Source organism: Leptonychotes weddellii, chromosome 10 (assembly GCF_054177405.1).
Source record: "Leptonychotes weddellii isolate Sample4059 chromosome 10, ASM5417740v2, whole genome shotgun sequence".
In the NCBI taxonomy this organism is placed as follows: Eukaryota; Metazoa; Chordata; class Mammalia; order Carnivora; family Phocidae; genus Leptonychotes; species Leptonychotes weddellii.
This window is the reverse complement of record NC_138378.1, coordinates 115,888,261-115,896,678: the sequence shown is the minus strand read 5'-3', so window position 1 is coordinate 115,896,678 and position 8,418 is coordinate 115,888,261. Positions and strand designations below refer to the sequence as shown.

The window sequence follows — 8,418 nt, the reverse complement described above, 5'->3', positions numbered from 1 at the left end:
GGAAATGAATTTTATCTACTTCTTTTTTTTTAATATCTCAGTGGTTTTTCTTAGGATAGAGAGACTTCAGCATAGACTGTTTTCTATCCTGTGGTTGGTCTCTTGTGCTCAGGTGCCTATCCCTCTCTCAAAAAAAAAAAAAAAAAAAAGGAAGTAAAGGGAAGGGGTTTTTGAAGGGCCCTGTGATCAGGGGACAATAGCAGGGAAAAGTCTTCTTTCAATTTTTTTTTAAGTAATCTCTATACCCAGCGTGGGGCTCTATCTCACAACCCTGAGATCAAGAGTCACATGCTTCACTAGCCAGGACCACTAGCAGGAAAAAGTCTTGATGGGATATATGACTCACAGATGATGGGCTTTAGGGAAGTAGACTTATCTTCAGAGATGTGAAAAGGAAGAGAGTGAGCAGGACCAGGGATAGAGGCAATCATCCTTTCACCAATAACTGAATAAATATACCATATTCTTTTATTTATACTCTCTGTCTCTGTCTCTAATGGGAATACTCCCTCTTCTCTGCTTTGTCAACTTAAAAAAACAAAACAAACTTCATTTTGAAAATTACAAAAGTAATACATGCCTATTTAAAAAATTAAAAGTTACAGAAGTGAATATAAAATATAAGTTCTCTCTTAACCCTTTCTACTTGATCTCAGTCTTCTGAAACAACCACTTTACAACACGTCAGTGTATCACTTTCCTTGTGTGCGTTAATAGTGTATACATACAACAATGGTGTATCATTTTCCTTTTTTCCTTGCACAAAGCACGAATACTTATAGGGGTTTTTTTGATAACCAGAATGCATCTATATCATATCTATTGTTTTGTATTTGCTTTTTTTATTTATTTGGAGGCCATCCAGTCAGAATTTATAATTCACCTGGTTCTTTTAGGGAGTATTCCATTATCTGGATTGACCATAATTATTTTATTATTTCAGTATTGATAGACATTTAGGTTGTTTTCTTCTGTTACAAACATTGCTGCAGTGAACATTACTAATTTTGTGCATATGTGTGAATATTTCTGTAGATTTCTAGAAATGGGATTGTTAAAGCATGTGCACATTTAAAATTCCAAAATAATCCCAATAGTGATGAGAATACACATACTCCCCTATCTTTGCTAGGTAAATATCATCAGCCTTTTACGTTATTTGCCAATCTCATAGATGAAAAAAAGCCAGTATCTCCTTTTATTTTTTTTTTTAAGATTTTATTTATTTCTTTGAGAGAGAGAGAGTGCAAGAGGGGGTAGGGTTAGAGGGAGAAGCAGACTCCCCACCGAGCAGGGAGCCCGATGCAGGACTCGATCCCGGGACTCCAGGATCATGACCTGAGCCGAAGGCAGTCGCTTAACCGACTGAGCCACCCAGGCGCCCCTCCTTTTATTTTTTATATGCATTTCAGTATTTGATTACTAATGAGATTGAGCACTTGTTGTTAGTCATAGTGTGCATATATGTGAATATTTCTGTAGTTTTCTAGAAATGGGATTGTTAAAGCATGTGCACATTTAAAATTCCAAAATAATCCCAGTAGTGATGAGAATACACTTATTCCCCTGTCTTTGCTAGGTAAATATCATCAGCCTTTTACATTATTTACCATTCTCATAGGTGAAAAAAAGCCAGTATCTCCTTTTGTTTTTTATATGCATTTCAGTATTTGATTACTAATGAGCTTGAGCACTTGTTGTTAGTCATAGTTCTAATTCTTTTTAAAGATCCACCTCAAATTTATTTTCTCTGTGAGGTCTTCTATAATTCCTACTTATTCTATTCCCTAACTCCAGGCAATGACTCTTTTCTCTGTTTTCATAGTACTCTCTGTTGTAAGTGATTAGAATCATTATGTGTTATGATTATTTACTTATTATATACCAGACCAGGAGCTCCCCTATGGTTGTGACCATGTAGTAGTCATTATTTTTCTAACTTTTATATCATGGTTTATTGGAAATTTGGGAACTAAAACCTACTTTTTAGGGTAACAGGGCATACATGCTTTAAAGATATTTTCTTTTTTTTCCTTTTAGTTTGAGATATAATTGATGTACAGCACTGTATAAGTTTAAGGTATACAACATAATGGCTGGACTTAAGTATATTGCAAAATAATTACTGCAATAAGTTTAGTTAACATTCATCACCTCATATAGTTACGTAGTATTCATTTTTATGTCTCTGCCCAGTGACTGGCACAGAGCCTATTGCATTTAGTGTTTGTTTAGGAAGTTTTATCAAATGGTTAGTCTGATTCCCAACTGGGAGCCTGTGTAAGGTTTGCTGCCTTCTTTTTTGGAGGAGGGGGAGGGTTGGCTCTTAATGGTAATGGTTCTAGTAGACCCCTTTATTTTACAAATGAAGAATTAAGTCTAAAGGAGGAATGTCTTATTTGGCTAATGAGATATTTTTATTCTTTATCATACCCTACTAGGTATTGTGAAACAGCGCAGCTCCAAACGGTTATTTATGGTCAAGGATGAATATTGATTTCTACTATCTAAGATAGATGGCGAGCTTTTCTCAGTTCTTACAGACCAAGCCTAACTAATGGGGCTTTTGCCTAATAGTTTTAGCATGTAGCCTTAAACCAATATAAATTATCCAAACTTCATTTGGCTCCTTCCAAAGAGTTATGACTCTTATGACACATTAGACATAGACTTTTCCAATTGCAGGCACCGGCTAACTCCCGAGAGATGCGGTGTCTTTTCTTTTAGAGAACTCTTGAAACCTGTCCTCTTAACCATCTTCCCATGAAGTGATCCCACCAGATCTAATCACATTATTGCCTTTTCCTGCCCAAGATACAAGTCATTATACACATCTCTTTTCATTCTTGTTCCCTCACCTATTCTTCCCCTCCTTTTCAGACATTTTTTACCCTTGTTCTAAGGTTAAACATAATCACTTGCATCTTCAAATTCTTTACTGAATGTTGCTTTTATCTTTAAGTAACACCACCTGTCTTCCTCCTAAGGGAAAGCCTTCTCTAGTGGAACTTGTACCTTCCTTTATTCTCTACAGATCCCAGTTGTAGGAAAATATAGGAAGTGGTTTCCTTCTTACTTTGCAATACAGTGCCTATAAAACCTTCCTGTTAAAATTCCTGTTGCTGAGTCTCACGTAGTTGGGATATACATCTCTGCTTGCTCATTGAAGACATAGACTTCTGACTCATAGACTTCCTTTCCATGCAAGGTTGTGCCATAGTTCTAGGTGAATTCAGTGTTTATATGAACAGAGTACCCAGGACCCTGGCTTCACAGTTTCCTCATCTCTAGTGGAGATCTTCACTTAACTCAATAACTTACTCCCATGAAACTACTTTGGACCTTACCATTACCTGAAATCAGCTTTACCTTTGAGATCATTTATTCAAACATCTTGTTCCTGAGCTCTTATCCTTTTATTAAACCTATTCGTTGATGCTTTTGAGATCTGCAGTTCCTTGACACCTCTCTTCACCAAATGCTTCCTGTATAAGCAGGCAAGAATCCATTGTCCGTTCAGACCTCTTGCCAGAATTCTGTTTCCTTGCCCTATTGAATATCTATCCTATGCATTTGCACCTAAATTTTGGATCAGTTTGTCTGGCCTATACAAAAGGTCTTCATTGAGCACTGATGGAGAAAAAAATTACTACCCAGATTAGTGGTACTGTGAATTCCTGGTCTGTTTCTTGTAAGAGCTTTCAGGGTGGCAGAGCAAATCTGTCATTTTCCATAGGGTCTGTTTTAAACATTCTTTTCTTTCTTTGAGCAAAGTATGCTCCACAGATGGTCTTCTTACTTCATGAGAAAATAGAAGCCATCAAAAGGAGATCCCTTAAATTTCCTGTTACTTGACTCACTAGTTTATCTCTTCTGTACCATTTGTTCTTACTTTTCCTTCTGTTTCAGTGGATGAGGTGTCCATCATTCTGTCTCAGGCTAATTCTCCAACTGTGCTTTGGATCTCATTTTCTCCTTCTGTTGATTAATTCTGTTTGTCTTTCATCTTTTTCTTAATTTGGATTCTTTCTCATTTGGCTAAACTTGTTCAAATGTATCACCTAAAACAAATAACCAAATGACCCCTAGAAAGAAATCTCAATTCTTTCTACCTTTTGCCCCTCCCCTCACCAGCAAAACAAACTCTGCTGTCTCATTTTCTGTTCACTCCTCAGTACACTATAATCTCCCTCCCATCCTGTCCCATCACTAACATGCTTACTTCAAAATCATGCTTATTTCCTTGCTGCTAAAACTATCATCTTATCAAATGTTCAGAAGTACTTGACACTTCTCAAATTGCTCTCTTGGCTTCTATGACAGTACTCCGAGCATCTCTAGCTGTTTCTCTCAGGCTCCTTTGTTTTCTCTTTCTCTGCTAAATGGGATTCTTATTATTTTTATTCATTCTTTGCCTTCTTCTTTTTTTTTTTTTTTAAAGATTTTATTTATTTATTTGAGAGAGAGAGAGAGAAACAGCATGAGAGGGGATAGGGTCAGAGGGAGAAGCAGGCTCCCCGCCGAGCCGGGAGCCCGATGCAGGACTCGATCCCAGGACTCCGGGATCATGACCTGAGCCGAAGGCAGTCGCTTAACCAACTGAGCCACCCAGGTGCCCTCTTTACCTTCTTCTTAAGCTTGTGTCTATTTCTAGGACTTTCTTTATCATCTGTATGTTGATGATTTCCATTTTTCCACCTGAAAGCTTGCCTCTGAGCCTTAGGCTCATACATCAGCTAGCTAACTACTAAGCATCTCCACTCAGATATACCACAGATACTTCAAGATCAGCATATTTACAACAACATTATTTTTTCCCCCTTTGCTTTCAGATCTTCTTCATTTCCTATGATTAGTGATTCCACTATCCATCTGGCTTGGATCGAGCCAGAAATCTGGCTATTTGGGTGTCTGTCATCTTTGACTTCACATTCAGTATCACTAGATTCTGTCAGTGTTACCTCCATCATATGATTAATTTCTCTCTCATCTGACTGCTACTTTCCCACTTCAAGTGACCATCACATTTTTCTTAGGTTCTTGCAGTATTCTCTTCCCCATTGTTCTTTCCTAGCCTCCTATCCATTTTCTACTCTCCAACCAAACTACTTATTATAAGATGCAGATCTAATCCTATTATTCCCAAACTTAAAGTACTTAAATGACTAATTTCCCATTTACTCAGGGAAAATTCAAAATGATAATTTCTTACAAGATTGTTAATGATCTGACTTCTGACTTTTCCAGCCCTATCTCTTGTAACTTCTCTTCTTCCTCCCAAATTCTACCCATTTCTTCCCATTTCCAGGCTTTTTTTTTTTTTTACTTGTATGTTTCTCTGCTTGGAATGAAAATGCTAACTCCCCAAATATTACTAATATGCAGTATATGGAAATACTTTTGCCTCATTGTACTTAGTTTGGTTTGAACTCAGATTTTGGATGGAGAACACAAATATGTATTTACAATGATATTTTTTAGAAACTGACCTGGTTATGTATTTAATTATGGACGGATGGTTTATAGAACTCAAAAGAGGATTTCCTTAGAGGAGTGTTCTAAGGAGGGGCTGCCACTGTGAACTCATGCTTCCTATGAGATTTCTGTTGTGAGAAGTGTGTATAAAATATGATTAATGGAAAATGGTGATATAAATGCTATATGTAAAACGTCCTTTAAACTGTAGAATATATATATATTTTTTGTAGATTTTATTTATTTATCTGACAGAGACACAGCGAGAGAGGGAACACAAGCAGGGGGAGTGGGAGAGGGAGAAGCAGGCTTCCCGCGGAGCAGGGAGCCCGATGCGGGACTCGATCCCAGGACCCTGGGATCATGACCTGAGCCGAAGGCAGATGCTTAACGACTGACCCACCCAGGCGCCCAATATTTTAAATTCTTTTAAATTCTTAATGATAAGTACTTGAAACTTAGCATATTGAATACAGTATTTTTTTATGATATATCATTAAAGTTAATTGTCAATAGCAATAATAGTAATATTGTTAGTAAGACATAGTTCTTGTGCTCGCTCCGGCAGCACATGTACTAAAATTGGAACGATATAGTGATGATTTAGCATGGCCCCTGCTCAGGGATGACATGCAAATTTGTGAAGCACTCCGTATTTTTATCACTATATTGTACACCTGAAACTGATGTAACACTGTATGTTAACTGTACTGGAATTAAAAAAAAAAAAAGACATGTAGTAGTTCTTACTGTGTGCCAGGCACTGTTTTGAAGTGCTTTATTAATTTGTTAGATTTCTGTTTCATTTTCTAGTCACATCAAAATGACATGTTCTTTAAAAATATTCTCTTTAGAAATGCTTAGTTTCAAACATTTAAAAAATATTATGACCCCTTCTAAGTAGAACAGAGTTAGTTGCCCATTTTTTGCATACATAATAAAAAATGTTACCTGTCTGTGTTAAAGTCATATTAAAGAAAAAAAGTCTGAGAAGCCTGTATCTATCAGTAAAATCTAACAAATTCTTTCAGTAAAGGTTTTATTTATTCTGTAGTGAAAAGATTTAGTATCTTAGCATTTTTGCGTGTTTTCTCATATGATAGAGTGATCTGTAAAATATATGGGGCAGATATTCTTCTTCTTAGTTTCCTGAATGAAGACACTGAGGTTTGGAAAGGTTAAATAATTTGCTCAAAGAAATGCAGCCAATAAATGGCAGAACTATAAAAGGATCTATACCTTTAGAGTCCTAAGGTAGTGTTCTTTTCTAATTTTTTTTTTTTTTTTAAGTATGCTCCACACCCAGCATGGAGCTCAACGTGGGCTTGAACTCAAAACCTTGAGATCAAGACCTGAGCTGGGTCAAGAGTCAGATGCTTGACCAACTGAGCCATCCAGGTGCTCACTTTTCTCATTATTATGCTTATTTCCTAAAGCAAAAACTGGAAGCTCTGTATAAGAAATTGGTAACCATTATTTTTGGACAAGCTGAATAGATAATTTAGAAAAGTAATTAATATAAAATGTTCTAAACATTTAAAAGGATTTCAGATTTTAGAATATCTTTTAAATCTGATTTTTCAACTTATTCTCCCCAAAATATTCTTAAGTTCAGGTTGAGCTTCTCCAAAAGTGAGTTGTGGGGTTTTAATCTTTCTTTTTTTTTTTTTTTTCTTTTTTTTAAATTTTTTTTTTTTTTCTAGATGAAGTGTTCCATGATTCATTGTTCGTGCACAACACCCAGTGCTCCATGCAGAACGTGCCCTCCTTAATCTTTCTTAATTAATTTTTTAAATGTCTTCAAGTGGAGAGAATAATTAACTACATCATCTACCCTTAGATAAATAAATAAAATAAATAAATAAATAAATAAAATCTTAAAAAAATAAATTGTGATATCTTCAGTTCTTCTCTCATATGTCTGGGTGGATACAAAGGAAATTAGTAATTATGTCTTTTAAAGTAAAGGAGATGATGGAGGCTTCTATCTTTTATTTACATTTGGATAGCAGAATTAGGCCGAGGTTGGTGATGATTAAATTACAGTATCTTTATTTGTAAATATTTTTTAAAGATTTTATTTATTTGTCAGAGGGAGAGAGAGCACAAGCAGGGGGAGGGTCAGAGGGAGAAGCAGGCTCCCCATTGAGCAGGGAGCCTGATGCGGGGCTCGATCCCAGCACCCTGGGATCATGACCTGAGCCAAGGGCAGACACTTAACTGAGCCACCCAGGTGTCCCTACAGTATCTTTATTTTTAAAAAATTTCTAAAAAAGATATTGAAGAAAGAGAGAGCGTGTACGTGGGTGTGCACAGTGGGGAGGCGCCTAGGGAGAGAGAGAATCCTCAAGCAGACTCCTCACAGAGCTTAGAGCCCAGCATGGGGCTCTATCTCACCATCCTGAGATCATGACCTGAGCCAAAATCAAGAGTTGGACACGCAGGTACCCCAAGAAAAGATAGTATCTTTTTTTTTTAGATTTTATTTATTTATGAGAGCAAGAGAGAGTATGAGCTGGGGGGGTGGGGTTGGTGCAGAGGGAGAGGGAGAATCAGACAGTCTGTTGAGCAGGGAGCCCAATGTGGGGTTCGATCCCAGGACCCTGAGAGCATGACCTGAGCTGAAGGCAGATGCTTAGCCATCTGAGCCACCCAAGTACCCCAAAAGTACAATATCTTTAAAGACCATTAGTGTTAGTTGTAGATATTGTTTGCTGGACTAAGCTAGGGAGGAAATGGAATGTATAACCCAGGAAAGGGGAAAAGAACTCCACAGTTGTTGGTATCCCATAATGAAAAAACTATCATTTTTTTTTTTTAACTTGCTACCATGTGTAAGATAACGTTTGAAACATAGTCCAGGTACTTGTAAGAAGTCATAGTTTATTTGGGAAGATAAAGTTTACTGTCAAGTGGAAAGTTAAATGATGAATTGAAGAGCAA

General features: G+C 36.8%; 1 non-coding gene across 1 annotated transcript; it reads left to right on the top strand.

The window, feature by feature from the left end:
• Positions 1-6,027: 6,027 nt before the first annotated feature.
• Positions 6,028-6,135, top strand: LOC115943153 (U6 spliceosomal RNA). The gene has a single exon (XR_004077769.1). It is a non-coding gene; the product is annotated as a U6 spliceosomal RNA (small nuclear RNA).
• The last annotated feature ends 2,283 nt before the right edge of the window (positions 6,136-8,418 follow it).